The 14,371-nt window shown below is 46.3% G+C and overlaps 1 pseudogene; it reads right to left on the bottom strand.

The window, feature by feature from the left end:
- Positions 1 to 17: 17 nt before the first annotated feature.
- Positions 18 to 13,905, bottom strand: LOC147003693 (uncharacterized; annotated as a pseudogene).
- Between the last annotated feature and the right edge of the window lie 466 nt (positions 13,906 to 14,371).

Consider the following 14,371-nt stretch of genomic DNA (forward strand, 5'->3'; position numbering starts at 1 on the left):
ACCACTACAGTATACTTCTACTGGTTTTCTCGAGCATGAACCAAATAACGATATAAAAGCCTGGATCTGTTCATGTATGACTTGCCACATTTAGTGCATGTAAAGGGTGTCTCTCCTTTGAGAACTCACTGATGAGCAACAAGGAAGCAGTTGTGTTTGAAGGTTTTGCCACACTCACTGCAACTGAATGGCTTCTCTCTGGTGTGAATTCTAAAATGCTTAAGAAGAAAGGCTTTTTGTGTGAAGGACATCCCACACTCACTGCACTGAAAAGGCTTTTCTCCAGTGTGTATCATCCGGTGATGATTGAGATGGAAAATACTAGTAAAAGTTTTCCTACAGTAGCTTTATATGCAGTTCTTCTTCTCACTCTGAATGGTCTCTCCACTCTCAGTGTTCGTGGGGGTATCCCCAACATTATAAGTCACTTGATGCCTTAGAATACCCGAGGAAGTCTGGAGGATCATCACAATGTTCATGCTTAGTAAATGTGTCTCAGCACAGCACAGTATGTGCTGTTGCAGAGTGGATGAATTTCTCACAGAACAAAGGGGCTAGTTTAGGGTAGACAGTGTCCAATATCATGCTAAATTTTTTCAGTATCTTATGTTCTATGAACCTTAGGAGCAGCAAGAACACAAGCATGGAATAAGTGACAGGGAGGTATGCTAGGAACTGTAACAAACTCTTTCCTCACCAATAGCTTTCTGCAAGCTTCAACTGTTGGGGATTCAAGACACAGTGCAGAAGGCTGTGTAGAGCTATACAGAATGGTTCCTAAAGTACCTGAATTTAAGGACTGACAAGTTATAGTGCATGGTAGATGAATTATAATCCAACATGACTGCTCTGGCTGGAATATGGACACTCCTATAGTACACACATTTAATCCAAAACATTGTTCTACCAACTAAACTTGGTACAACTGGAAGTCATGTTGGAAAGTGACATCAAATTGAGAAGCAGGCAAAGTGATGAATCAGAGAAATATTTGACTAAATGATTCAGTGATAGGACAGGAAATATGTTTACTTCAGAGCAGACAGAGTGTTCAGATAAAGTTTTTACCTGAACAGTTTGACAGACAGGTTTCAGAGAGAACAAGCTAGATTAAGGTGAAGACAGAATGAACCAGAGAATGAGAAACCAGAAGAGTAGAACAGATTTCTAGAGTTACTTTGAGACCAAACAGAGCAATTCAGTCAGAAGCTAAAAGAAGCCAGTTTGAATCGAAGGAGTTTGAACAGAAATAGCTGAGTTGACCATCCTGCCAGAGTTCAAAAAAAGCTAGACAGGTGAGCTTATTCAACAGTAAGTCTCCATGGTTGAAACCACTCTAGGCCTTGATTAGATTGTACACAGGCTAGAATCTTCCAAGACTAGGCCTTGCTTACCAGTTGAAAGCTCACTGCCTCTGAGATGACAATTACATTAGCCAAATAGGAGTTACATTTACAGTGCACACCATCAAAATAAAGGAACAGCTGTGTTTCACAGGGTTGCAAGGCAACAGGCAAAATATTCAAGACTGACACCCAAGGGACAGTTCTGGTTCAGAATTAATACCTTCAAACATCAAAAACCACCACACTCTATGTACCTACAACATGCCTGGAGTCAGGAATATTAATGCAGTCACAGAGGGCTCTCCCCAAGAATCCAGCTGAGTCATGTCATGGATCCCAGAAGGTATAAGTCCAAAAGGACAATGATACAAAAAATGACAGTTCTGTACTAAGTGATGCAACCCATACAGTAGACAAGAATAAAGCCTAGTGAGAGTAGTCCTGTTAATGGTGTCTTTGAAATATAAAATAAAATAAAACAAAACAAAAACAAAATAAAATAAAATGAGCTTACAAGTGCCACAATTCCTGTTATATTCAAACATAAGGCATGTCACCAGAAATACTTGAGTCACAAAGATCCCCAATATTTGCAGTGTCATCAAGTCACAGAGAAGCCATCAGTGTTAAGATCCAGACCCCAGGCCAGGTGTGTTTGTGCAATCCTTTAATTGCAACTCTCAAAAGACAGATCAAGAAGACATTGGCAAGTCAGAGTACATCCAGGTATACAGAGTGCATCTAGCACAGCTAAGATTCTAAAGATAGACCGATGTATCAAACTACACCCCAATAAAATCTTTACCCCAAATTGATTCCTGTGTGCCTTTGCTGCAATTGAGAGAAACAGAGCTGTTGTGAAACTTGACTTGGTTTTTAACCTATATTTTATACTCCAAGACTGTGGGGGAAAGACTTGGTGTTCATAGGCAAGCTTTGAGAATGATACAGCTGTCTCTAAAACAAACAAACAAACAAACAACAAAAAACAAAAAACAAAACAAAAACAATAACAAACCAAAAACAAAGGAAAGCCTAGCCTTGCTCTGAAATGATGGTAGGGTATTTACCCAGCAAAGACATGAGTATGAAGATCTCAGTCATCACAGTCTGGTGTAGGATCCTTTGAGAGTCATCAAGCAGTTTCCATTCCTCCCAGGAGAATACACTGCCACCTCCTCAAAGGATAAATAATCCTGAACAGTGGAGAAAGTTGAATTTATATGAATCCTCCTTGTCAGAGATTCCTGGTTCCCTTAAGTCATTCCCACTTAGCTTTCTACCTCAGAGGATACTAGGCTGTGATCCTATTCTATTGATAGCCAGTCTATCCTAAAGTTCCCACCAACTACTGTGCTCATCACTCAGCAACAACAGTCAAGTTGACATAGGGACTTAATTTCTTTTCTATTACTGTGAAGAGACACCATGGCCAAGGCAACTTATAATAACAAGGATTTTATTGGGGCTTACACCTCAGAGGGTCAACCTGTAAACTTCAAGTCAGGGAGGATGGATACAGGCACACACAGCACTGGAACAGTTGCTGAGAGCTTACATCCTGATCCATAGTACAGTACCAGGCATAGAGAATTAACTGGGAATGGAAAGAGCTTTTGAGACATACAAGCCCACCCCCAGTGAAACACCTCCTCCAACAAGGCTATACATCATTATTATCTCCAAAATGTTCCACCAAATGGAACAAGTATTCAAGTCTATGAATATATGGAGAGTGAGTTCATTGAAATCATCACCACTGGAGACAATCCAAGCTAGAAGAATGTCCCTCTTTTCAATCAGAGAATTCACATGGATGCCTCCCAATCAGACACTAACATGGATTCCTCCCAATCATCTGTTTCACACAGACTACATTTGGGTTATTGTTGTCCACTCTCTCCCTGGCACAAAGGCCAGGAAGCCAGGTGTACATGACCTCAGGACACACACATCAGTCTTCACACTGAGCTTCCATTCAATCTCAGTATGCAGACTCAGCCCTCAGCTGTTGTGCTATCACAATTCCTACCTTCCACTAAAGCCAGCCGAACTCATGCAGGCCTGAGCATTTCTAATCATCCCCAACCAATTTCACTTCCAGGCCTGGTCTAATATCATCACTGGAGCTTTAAGACCTTCAAATCTCCCCCAATGGAGGAGCTAGAGAAAGCACCCAAGGAACTAAAGTGAACTGCAACCCTATAGGTGGAACAACAATATGAACTAACCAGTACCCCGGAGCTCTTGTCTCTAGCTGCATATATATCAAAAGATGGCCTAATAGGCCATCACTTGAAAGAGAGGCCCATTGGACTTGCAAACTTTATATGCCCCAGTACAGGGTAACCCCAGTGTCTAAAACGGGGAGTGGGTAGTTAGGGGAGTGGGAGTGGGTGAGTATGGGGGACTTTTGGTATAGCATTGGAAATGTAAATGAGCTAAATACCTAATTAAAAAATGGACAAAAAGACCTTCAAATCTTTAGCCAATGGTTACCATAAAGGGAAACCTGTCCATTTAATCCCTGCTGTGGATGTGGGACTTTTCATTCTGAGCATGTGCCAAGGAAATAAAATGGAAAGGCAGAGAGAATTCCAGCACACAGTCCCAGGACACCACAGTCCCAGAGATCACTTATGTGTTAAGTGGGGAGTGTGATTCCTGGGCTCCCTCCACTTAGCTCTTCCTGGATGGCAGGGTTTAACTGAATACTGGGAAAACTTTAGAAAAACAAGGTTGTGAGTAATAAGTAAGAGTGTTGGTATCCCAAAGGTTCACCCAAGTCCTCTCTCATACATGCAGTCAGGTACCCACTGGGCTCCATCCTTGGAGTCTCTTAATGGGTGACCTTGGACAAAGAATCAATCTCTTCTGTTTGTTATGTGAGGATAAAATTTACTGTTTTATTGCTTGGAAGAGACACCATGGCCAAGGCATATCTTACAATATAAAAGAAAACATTTAACTGGTGCTAGCTAACAGATTCTGAGTGTTTGTCCAGGATGAACATCGGGGTGAGAAGAAAGGCAAGGGACCAGGGCAATACCTGAAGACTTTATATTCTGATCTACAAGCAGGAGGCAGACACACACACATACACACAAACACACACACACACACACACACACACACACACACACACACACACACACAAATACACTGGATTACTTGTGGGCTTCTGAAACCTCAAAGATCAATCCCAGCCACATCCTTCCTCGAACAATAAGTTCCTTACATCTTAATCTTTACAATTCTTCTCAAAGGGTTCCACACCCTGGGGACTGAGCATTACAATATCTAAGCCTATGGAAACACTACTCATTAAAACTAACATACCTTCCTATTCCCAAAAGAGACTCATAGGGCTGGAGAGATCACCCTCTTTTGGTGTGTCTGAAGATAGCAACCATGTACTTATATACATAAAATATATCTTTAAAAAAAGAAACAAAAGAGAATCACACTCTCCACGCCAGTCCTATTGAAAGACTCTAAGACTCCCAAAGGGAGGCACTTACTCAAGCCTCGGGACAGCCGCGCACCCAAGAAGACACTGAGACTGAACTTAAGATGTATAGAGAGTAAGATTTAATACAGCAACAACAAGAAAGCACATAAAAAGCACATATACCAGATATCTGGGGTCGAAACTCATGCAGCCAGCAAGGTGCAGAGGAGATTCGGCAATTGGCCCAAACTTTTCACAGGCTTTTATAGGAGAAGGGTAAGGGGGGATTAGGGCAGAGAAGATACAAATGTGCGTCACTAAGGGGTTCTGCCAAAGGTTATTCTCAGGGACTTTCCAAGAGACTTTTCGTAACCAAGGGGTCGTGTCCTATATTTTGGCAATGTACTCGATCTATTGGAACATTCTGGGGTAGTACCAGGAGGCCCCTATCTCAAAAATGTTCTTGGCATAGTCTTTAGTTGGGAGGGGTTGGACTGAGTTCGCTCCCTTATCTCAGAAATGCTCCCGGAACCGTTCTCACTTGGGAGGGGGTCGGACTCTGGGGTGAAGAGTTTAAGAATGTACTCTGAGGTAAAAAGTTCAGGTGTGCTCCGGGAACAGTCTCTGGATAGGAGGGGTAAGAGAGTTCAGGAACAGTTCAGTTTTTCCTCTTTCATTCCCCCCTTCTTCTAGTGAATAGCTCTAATCTTAGAGCGGGGTCTTGGCCTCCTGGAGGACCCGATATTGTTGCCTTAGTATCATAACCTGCACTGCATTTATCCCCCTCCACAGAGTCCAATCTCTTTCTGTTTTGTAACATCACTTTGGACAGGGAAGTCAAAGATAGACTGTTTTATAGTTCTAAGATCAACATCCATAGCTGTACATAACCAACAGGACTGAGTCATATTAGGATTAGTTCTATTTAAAACTTAAGAAAGCTCTTAGTCTATGTGGCCATTGGGGAGGTCGTGGCCAGCAGGGGATGAGATGGCCACGTTATTTTTGTGGTAGTTCTGATCTTTTAGATGGCGCTGTAGATGGCCTTCCTTGGCGTAGGCCTTGTGGCACAGGTGGCATTCATAGAGCCGGCCGCCTGTGTGCAGATGCATATGGTTTTTGAGGTCGTAGTTATGCAGGAAGCGGGCTGGACAGTGGGGGCATGAGTAGGGTCACTCTCCTGTGTGCTCTCGCATGTGGATCTTCAGCTTATCATTCCTGGTGAAGCGGATACCGCAGACCTCACAGGCAAAAGGCTTTTCACCAGTGTGGGTCCTCATGTGCCGAGGCAGTTTGCCTGCCCCGTGGATTATCTTGTGACAGACTGGGCACTCTTGGGGCATCTGTGAATGGCGTTTAGGCACTAGCTTGTCTTGGTCATCTAGGCCTGGTGTCAGGGCATCCTGGTGCAGCGAACTTAGGTAAGCCATCAGGTCAGGGTCAATGAGATCTTCATCTGAGCCCAGCTCTTCTGATGATAGTGGAGGTTCGTTACTCTGGGCCAGCCCGCAGCCTGGTGGGTATGCCATCTCTTTTCCAGTTTTAAAAACTTTATAATTCAGGGGCCCCTCAGCAGGTGAGGCAGCACCTGTGGGAGGACTGTCTTTACCGTTGAGCATTTTTGAGGTTGAGGCTGTGGGGGTGGCAGTGGCAAAAGCCCCCAGGTACTGTCGGGCTCGATCACAGTCATCTTTATCTGGGCTGGGGGCTTCCAGTCCACTGCCTTGCAAAATCTCCAAGCAAGTAGTGACGACACATGGGATTTCCAGTAGCCGAGCAGCTTGGAGTACAGCCGGCATATTGGCGCTGCTGGTGGTCAGTGTGGCAGTGTAAGCAAACTCGAGCAGGGCACTTAGGGCCTCTGGCCCTACAAAGTTCAGCTCACACACACTGGCTTTTGCTCCCCCAGAAGCCGTTTCAACACTCTCTGTTTTTATTACTGTTCTCTCTCTCTCTTCTGTAAAGAGCTTCTTGAAGTAGTGGCTACAGGCAGCCAGCACAGCCCTGTGGGTTTGGTACTCAAAACCCTGTGTCCTGATGGCACTGCTGTCCAGCTGGCGCTGCTCGTTTAGGCAGCTCAGGAGCTCGCTGCTGTGATCTGGGAATGAGATTCCAATTAGGTCATCCTCGGGGCTCCCCATCTTTTCCTTTTAGTCGTCGGGTCTGTTTGCTGGAGCTGGACAACAAAGCAGGGTGTAGAAAGAGTCGATTCAGGGATCCAATATCCCGCCAGACTCAGTTAAGGGGCGGTCCCCCATGCAGGATTTTATAAAGAGTAAGACCGAAACTTCCAGGTGAGTTTCGAACTCTAAGAAGCGCAAAGGGAAAGAAGGTCACCCAGTCTGTACCGTCAGTCTCAATAGCTAGTTTAACAACATAGGTTAAGACAGTGATGGGCATAGGAGTCTCATAAAGGATCTTAAAAAGAGTAAAACTGAATCGAGAGATAGGGCATAGGGAAGGAACACCAAGTCCATGCCAGTCTCCACGATTAATTTTGTCAAGGTCTGTCTTAGAGTTTTAAACTAATTTTTTTTATCTGTCCTGAGCTCTGAGGTCTATACACACAATGTTATTTGACCTCTAAATGCTTGGCCACACCCTGACTTACCTGGGCAACTATTGCTTTTGGCACTCTGAACCTTGGAAAATTTTTCTTTAATAGTCTTCTTGATGACTATGTGAGCAGTATCATTTATCCATATTGAGGACGTCTTTTTCTGCAGATGTCAACAGCTTTCTTTGTTTGTATATTGTTCCATACAGTGGCAAAAGCATACCTGCTGTCAGTGTAGACTTTTCTCTTTGTCATTTATAAAGCTTGTATCAAAACCACAAATTCAGCTTTCTGGGCTGAAGTCTCTTTAGGGAGGCTGCTGGCCTAGATCACTTGCTTTTTGTTCACCGCTGCACTGCTGTCCCTGCCTTCCGCTTACCTTTAACCATGAGGCTACTGCCATCCGTGTACCAGTTCAAACTTTCAGGCCAAGGCCTGATTTGATCTTTACCTGCCGAGGTAAGTAGCCCCCTCTGTTGGTAGATGGCCCCATGGATATGAGCTGCCTTCCATCTACTACTGCTGCTCCTGTGACAAAGCTGCTGCCATCTGTGTACCAGGCAGGCACACCAAGGCTGATCAGTCAGATCTCTCCTTGTTCCAGTTTTTTCAGCCAGGACATCAGCACATTGATGTACAGGAATGGAGTCATCCGCCAAGGGGAGGAGGGTAGCAGGATTGAGGATAGCAGGTGGAGCAAAAGTTACTCGATCATTTAGCAACAAACTCTGGTAGTGGGTCATCCGGGCATTAGTCATCCACCGGTCAGGGGGCTGACGTACAATACTTTCCAGAGCATGGGGGGGGCGATTACAGTCACATGCTGACCCAGAGTAAGTTTGTCAGCATCTTTAACAAGCAGAGCCACTGCAGCAATGGCTTTCAGGCAAGAAGGCCAGCCGCTGGCAACTGGGTCGAGCTTTTTAGATAAGTAGGCCACTGGCCGCTTCCAGGGCCCCAGAGTCTGAGTCAAAACCCCACGGGCTATTCCAGCCCGCTCATCAACATATAGGGTAAAAGGCTTAGTCAGATCTGGCAAAGCCAGGGCGGGGGCTGCAAGCAGGGCTGCCTTTGAGCCCACCGTTCCCAGAAACTCACGTACTTGGCGCGGGATGGTGGGGGTTGGGGTCAGCATCACAGTCTTTTTTCTTGGCTTCGGTGAGCCACCACTTAACTGAGCTTTCTTAGCCGATACCCGGTAACCCAACTCACCCAGTTCATTCAGGAGCTTCTAGGAGGGCCAGAATTTTTTCTTTGTCTTTGATGTCTCTGCCTTCAGCCAACCGCAGGGCTTGGGTTAGCGCCAGGAGTTCAGCCTTCTGAGCCAAAGTTCCTTCTGCCAGAATGTCAAAGCAGTGATGAGTAGGTGAAGACTCAGCAGGTTAGCAGGGGAAGCGAAGGTCACTTGTTCTGTCAACAAAAAGCTCTAATAATGTGTCCATCAGTCAGGGAAACAATTGGATCATGTGTCCCTGACCAAAAGCCACTATGTGCAGACAAGCAGGCCATCTCTCAGTCACCAGGTCTAATTTTTCCAAGGTTGTTCTTTATTTCTTATACGAAGGGCTGTTTATCTTTTTAATTCAGCAAAACCTGGAATCCACAGTTTGCAAAGACCTGTAGTGTCCAGGAACCTTTTAAACTTGCTTTGCACTGGTCAGTGGAGGAATATGAAACACAGTCTCTTTTTAGCTGCATCAACAGGTAGGCTACCAGTCTCTTTTAAGGACTCAGCTTCTGTATTAGCACCCCTTCTGCTATCTCTTTATTTTTAGCCACGAACAGGTGAAGGGTTTGGTCATGAGGGGGGCTCTTCTTCTTTTTGTTAGGGAAGACTTTAATCTTTAGCCAAAAGCTTTCTTTTTTCTGTTGCCAGGTACTAAGTTTTCTAGTCTCCCTGACTTTTGTGACCAGCATTTCATTTCTCTTATCTTTTTAGAAAAATTTCTGGCTCCTTATTTCTTACAGATCATCTCTAAGTGCTAGTATTATTAGCAAGTGTCACTTTGCTAGGTTCTAGTCTTTGTCAGTTATCTCTCTTTACTCCTGTTTTTTAACCACAATGGAGATCTCATATAATGTCTCTTTTTCTATCTATATATATCTTTTTCTTGTTTTTGCTTACTTTGAATGTTATCTAATTATTACATCTATATTCTGTCACTTAACTTTTTTATAGTTCACCTCTTTTACTGTTAGGTCAGATTTTCGGGGCATTAGTCCCACAGAGACGAGACCTCATCAGAGCCTGGCAGTTAGACCCGTAGGTGCTCCTTACCTTGTATGTCTCCCTCACCGGAGCCCAGAACAGACTCACTGCCAGCAACTCAGGGCAGTGCCTGAGAAGAGAAGACACATGGGGCAGAGAAGGGAGTGCAGTTCTCACATCTAGCTACACCAGACCACTGATATTTCAAAATGAACACAATTTTTTTCTGTTAACAGTTAACAAGAGACAGGATACAGGGGACAGGGAAATGAGAAGCAACCAGGGAACCTTGTGGCGTCCTCAGATCAGACGCGGCAACCCGCTGAACTCAAGCATACTAGTCAGCGGAGGGAAAGAAACTAACCAGGATTTTCTCAGTAACGGCGAATGGACAGGGAGGAGCCAAGCGCCGAGTCTCCCGCGCCACGGCGCGGGAAATGTGGGAGTGGCAAACAAACACTGGCAAAGAGGGGGAATTTAACCACTTGTTTTTCCGCATGGCTTGGAGGCGGCGGCGGGCCTGGCGGAGCACAGACAGCAGCCTCCTCCTGCGAAACGGCCCTGCCGCCGGTCGGGGCGGCAGCGGCTGCGGTGGGGGCAGCAGCAGCGGCGGCACGGGTGGCGGAGACAAGGGAGGGAGTGTGGGCGGGCACCCGTGCGCAGACCCCGGGAGGAGCCAAATGAGGGGCAACTTAACCACTTGTTTTCCGGCATGGCTTGAGCCCCCGGAGGCGGCGGCGTCCGCCACCCCACACACAGGCATCCACGGAGCTCTCTTGGCCGGAGGCAACGGCGGCCTCCCGAGCTTTGGAAACGCAAGGCGCCTGCGCGGCAGGGCGGGGGAACTTCTCTGTGTGCCCCGCGGCGGGCGCGCAGACACAAGGGAGTGCGGGCAGACTCCAGGGGAAAGCCAAAGGAGGGACGGCGGCCACAGTTGGCCCCTCCCCAGCTGTGGCAGGCTTCACGGCCACTCCGGGACTGGCAGGCGGGGGCCGGCAGGCCGCTGCACTCACTATCAGCATTTTACAACTCATTCGCAGGGCACAGACAGCCTCCGTTGCTGCTGTGTCTGCAGAACTCAGAACCTCAGCACCACTGCGGCAGCTCTGAATCTCAGAGCTCTTTTGAGCAGCCTGGGGAGGACCGGCCTGGTGGTTTTCTTTCCTTTTTTAAAACCATTGCTGACAAATTCTGTCCTGACGTCAGTCCAAGTCTACAGTCGACAAAGGGTTAACACACACACACACACACACACACACACACACACAGTCTTGTCACGTGACCAAAACACAACCAGCCAAACGCCACTTTCTGACGGGGTCGGATTCCACATTGACTCTTTTTCCTGATAGGGGTGGGATTCCACATCCACTCCCGCTCTGGCACAGAGAACACTCTCTCTCTCTTTCACTCTGCCAGGCAACAGCCAGGTCTTTTTGACTGTTCTGTACCCTGGGCACTCCTTCCAGGGTCTCCCTTGGAACATCTTTTTGGGGTGCAGACTGTGAGGCCATAGACAGTCGTCCTCTCACAGCCACTAGGGTCCTTACGGTCCACAGTGGCAGCTGCCAGAATAAACCCACAATCTCAGAATACACAAATGCAGCAGTTCCACACCTACACACCCAGCAGATTGTCCCATTTCTAGAATAATAGCAAACACAACAAGAGCAGACACGAGACTCAGACAAAAGAAACCAAAAACAGCGGCGACTTCCCGTCGCCCACAGGCAACTCACAGATTCAAATGGCCTCTCCAAGGCCGGCCGGCTTTGACCTTTCACCAAAGTGATGGTCTCTCGGCCTTCAGAGGGGTCCGCCAAGCGTCCTTGGCCCTCCCCTTGTCTTCCTGGGGCGTCCCCCAGGGCGATCGGACGGTGGACACCAGACACGTCTGTCTCTATCCACCCCGCGCTCTCTATTGAGACCTGCCTGGTCTCCAGCTCCCGGAGCACGGTCTCTGGTGCTCGTACTGAGCACAGAGCGTCACGCAAAACCAGAACTGCGATCGCACCAGATACAGATTCAGATGGCCTCTCCAAGGCCCACAGATTGAGACCCTCCTGATCTCCAGAAACAGAACACAGACACCAGACCAAACAGAACAGAAAATCTTACCTCTGAGTAGGTCCAGGACTTCTGGGTAGACGCGCTGATTCCCGGCCAATGCACCAAATGAAAGACTCTAAGACTCCCAAAGGGAGGCACTTACTCAAGCCTCGGGACAGCCGCGCACCCAAGAAGACACTGAGACTGAACTTAAGATGTATAGAGAGTAAGATTTAATACAGCAACGACAAGAAAGCACATAAAAAGCACATATACCAGATATCTGGGGTCGAAACTCATGCAGCCAGCAAGGTGCAGAGGAGATTCGGCAATTGGCCCAAACTTTTCACAGGCTTTTATAGGAGAAGGGTAAGGGGGGATTAGGGCAGAGAAGATACAAATGTGCGTCACTAAGGGGTTCTGCCAAAGGTTATTCTCAGGGACTTTCCAAGAGACTTTTCGTAACCAAGGGGTCGTGTCCTATATTTTGGCAATGTACTCGATCTATTGGAACATTCTGGGGTAGTACCAGGAGGCCCCTATCTCAAAAATGTTCTTGGCATAGTCTTTAGTTGGGAGGGGTTGGACTGAGTTCGCTCCCTTATCTCAGAAATGCTCCCGGAACCGTTCTCACTTGGGAGGGGGTCGGACTCTGGGGTGAAGAGTTTAAGAATGTACTCTGAGGTAAAAAGTTCAGGTGTGCTCCGGGAACAGTCTCTGGATAGGAGGGGTAAGAGAGTTCAGGAACAGTTCAGTTTTTCCTCTTTCACTATGTGTCAAGTATTTGGTACAGGCTCTTCCTGAGCACATGACTAGTGCTTCTTTAACAAATTTCACAAATGGGTACATATGATTTCAAAATGTAGTTTTATCTGCCCACATTGAATAACGAATTTGGAATTAATTAGCCTTTACACAACATTTGCAAGGCAGAAGGAAGCAGACTTTTGTGCATCTGAGGCCACCATGATGTAATTAGGCCAGTTAGAGTCATGGGGAGTGTCAATCGGGAGAGGGAGGATAGATAATAACAAGGCAGACTTTACTCAAATACTGAATGCAATCACACAACTATAAAATCTTTGAGTAGTACTTAAAAATTAGTAATATTATTAATTATAATTACTAATATAATTTAGTAATATTATTTAAAAATTAAAATTTATTTTTAATTTAATTTTTCTTCACAGCTAAGCTTAGCATAGCAGCATGTCCTGATGGCTGAGTTTTTGAAATTCTTTGGAAATGTCAGACAGGTTGGCTCCAATTAGGGCACTTCCACCATGAACCAGTGTTCAGTTGGCAGCCCTTACCCAAAGGAGACCCTAACCCACAAGAAGGGAAATATCTGTGAATTTGTGGCTAGTGTGATGTAAACAGTGAGTTGAGCCAAGATTAAATATAATAAACAAAGTAAAAATATAACAAAGGGTGCTTTTTCTCATCAACTGTGAGTTAGAGATAGAAGGATCTCTTTGAATTTGAAGATAGTGTGGTACATAGAGAGACAGAACAGCCATGACTACACAGAGAGACACAGTCTGCGGTAGAGGTTGGTGGAGGGGGAAGGGAGAAGGAGAGGGAGAGGGGCAAAGGGAGAGGGGAGAGGAAGGGAGTGATGGCATGAGCTCACAAGGCACCCTGTGGGGGGACAGCAGAGCAAGAAAGGACAGAGGGGGTGGGAGAGGGACATATGAGAGAATAAAATAACTCCATCAAAGATCTGGACACCACCATCACCAATCTTAAACTCCCCCATGCCTGCTACAGCTTGCATTCCAACTCGAACATTAGTGCACAGGATTTACCCAAGGATTCACAGGTCTCTGCCTACACCCAAATTACCCCCACCCCACCCTTAGAAAACTGACTAGATCAAATCTCTCAACTTTTCAAAACTTCTTGGCCACTACAGTCTCTGTATAAAAATGTCAGTCAGGTCCTTAGGTGCACTGAGCCCTTTCCCTCATCTAATGCCAGTAAAGGTCACCACAGGACTCTGTCTCCAAGCACAGGCCTGCCCACAAGCCTTAGGGGGTACAGTCCACCAGACCCTGTGAGTCAGAGGGGATGGCTCTAGAGATTGAGCACACAGATGTCAAAAAATATTTTTTCCACAGGTGTCCTACAGTCAGGGAGGACATGGGAGTTTATCCTGTTGGCTCCTGACCCAGAACACAGGAAGCTGGGCGATCACTTGGCACTCACCTGGGGCAAGGTTCCACCAGCAGCCTCCACACTCACCACCTGACTCCACTGGCCTGCCAGGCCCTGGAGCATTTTCATCCCCCATCGAAGCCTGGATCAGATCACAAGGGTTGTAGAAAACCTCAGTTCCACCTCCATGATGGAAGAAAAATGCTTCAAAACTCCCATTTTCCTGCCATGACCAATACTGATAAAACTAGTTTTCTGTGACTGACAGATCCAAAAAGTTTCAAAGAACTTCCTGCACACAAGCCGAAAATCCCATCATTTTGTCTTCATCAAAATGCCTATTTTCTCTGGCTGTTCTCGGTGCACTGTCTTCAGTACAATGTAGTTCAGACATGATCAAGTGCCAGGAAATAGACACACCTCCCCAGATGGAGCTGTACACTCAATCTGTTAGGGAGATTGTTGTGATTATAGATGTGCCAATATTTCCTTGAGTTACAAAGGCCGGGCTTGCTGAAATACTCCTAAATTACAGAACTGCTGGCAGAGGCAAGTTAATGTCTGGGATTAGAACCTAGCCTGTCACTGTGAGTTCCAGACCA

Source organism: Mus caroli, unplaced genomic scaffold (assembly GCF_978045245.1).
Source record: "Mus caroli unplaced genomic scaffold, Mus_caroli_1 scaffold_8, whole genome shotgun sequence".
NCBI classification, from domain to species: Eukaryota; Metazoa; Chordata; class Mammalia; order Rodentia; family Muridae; genus Mus; species Mus caroli.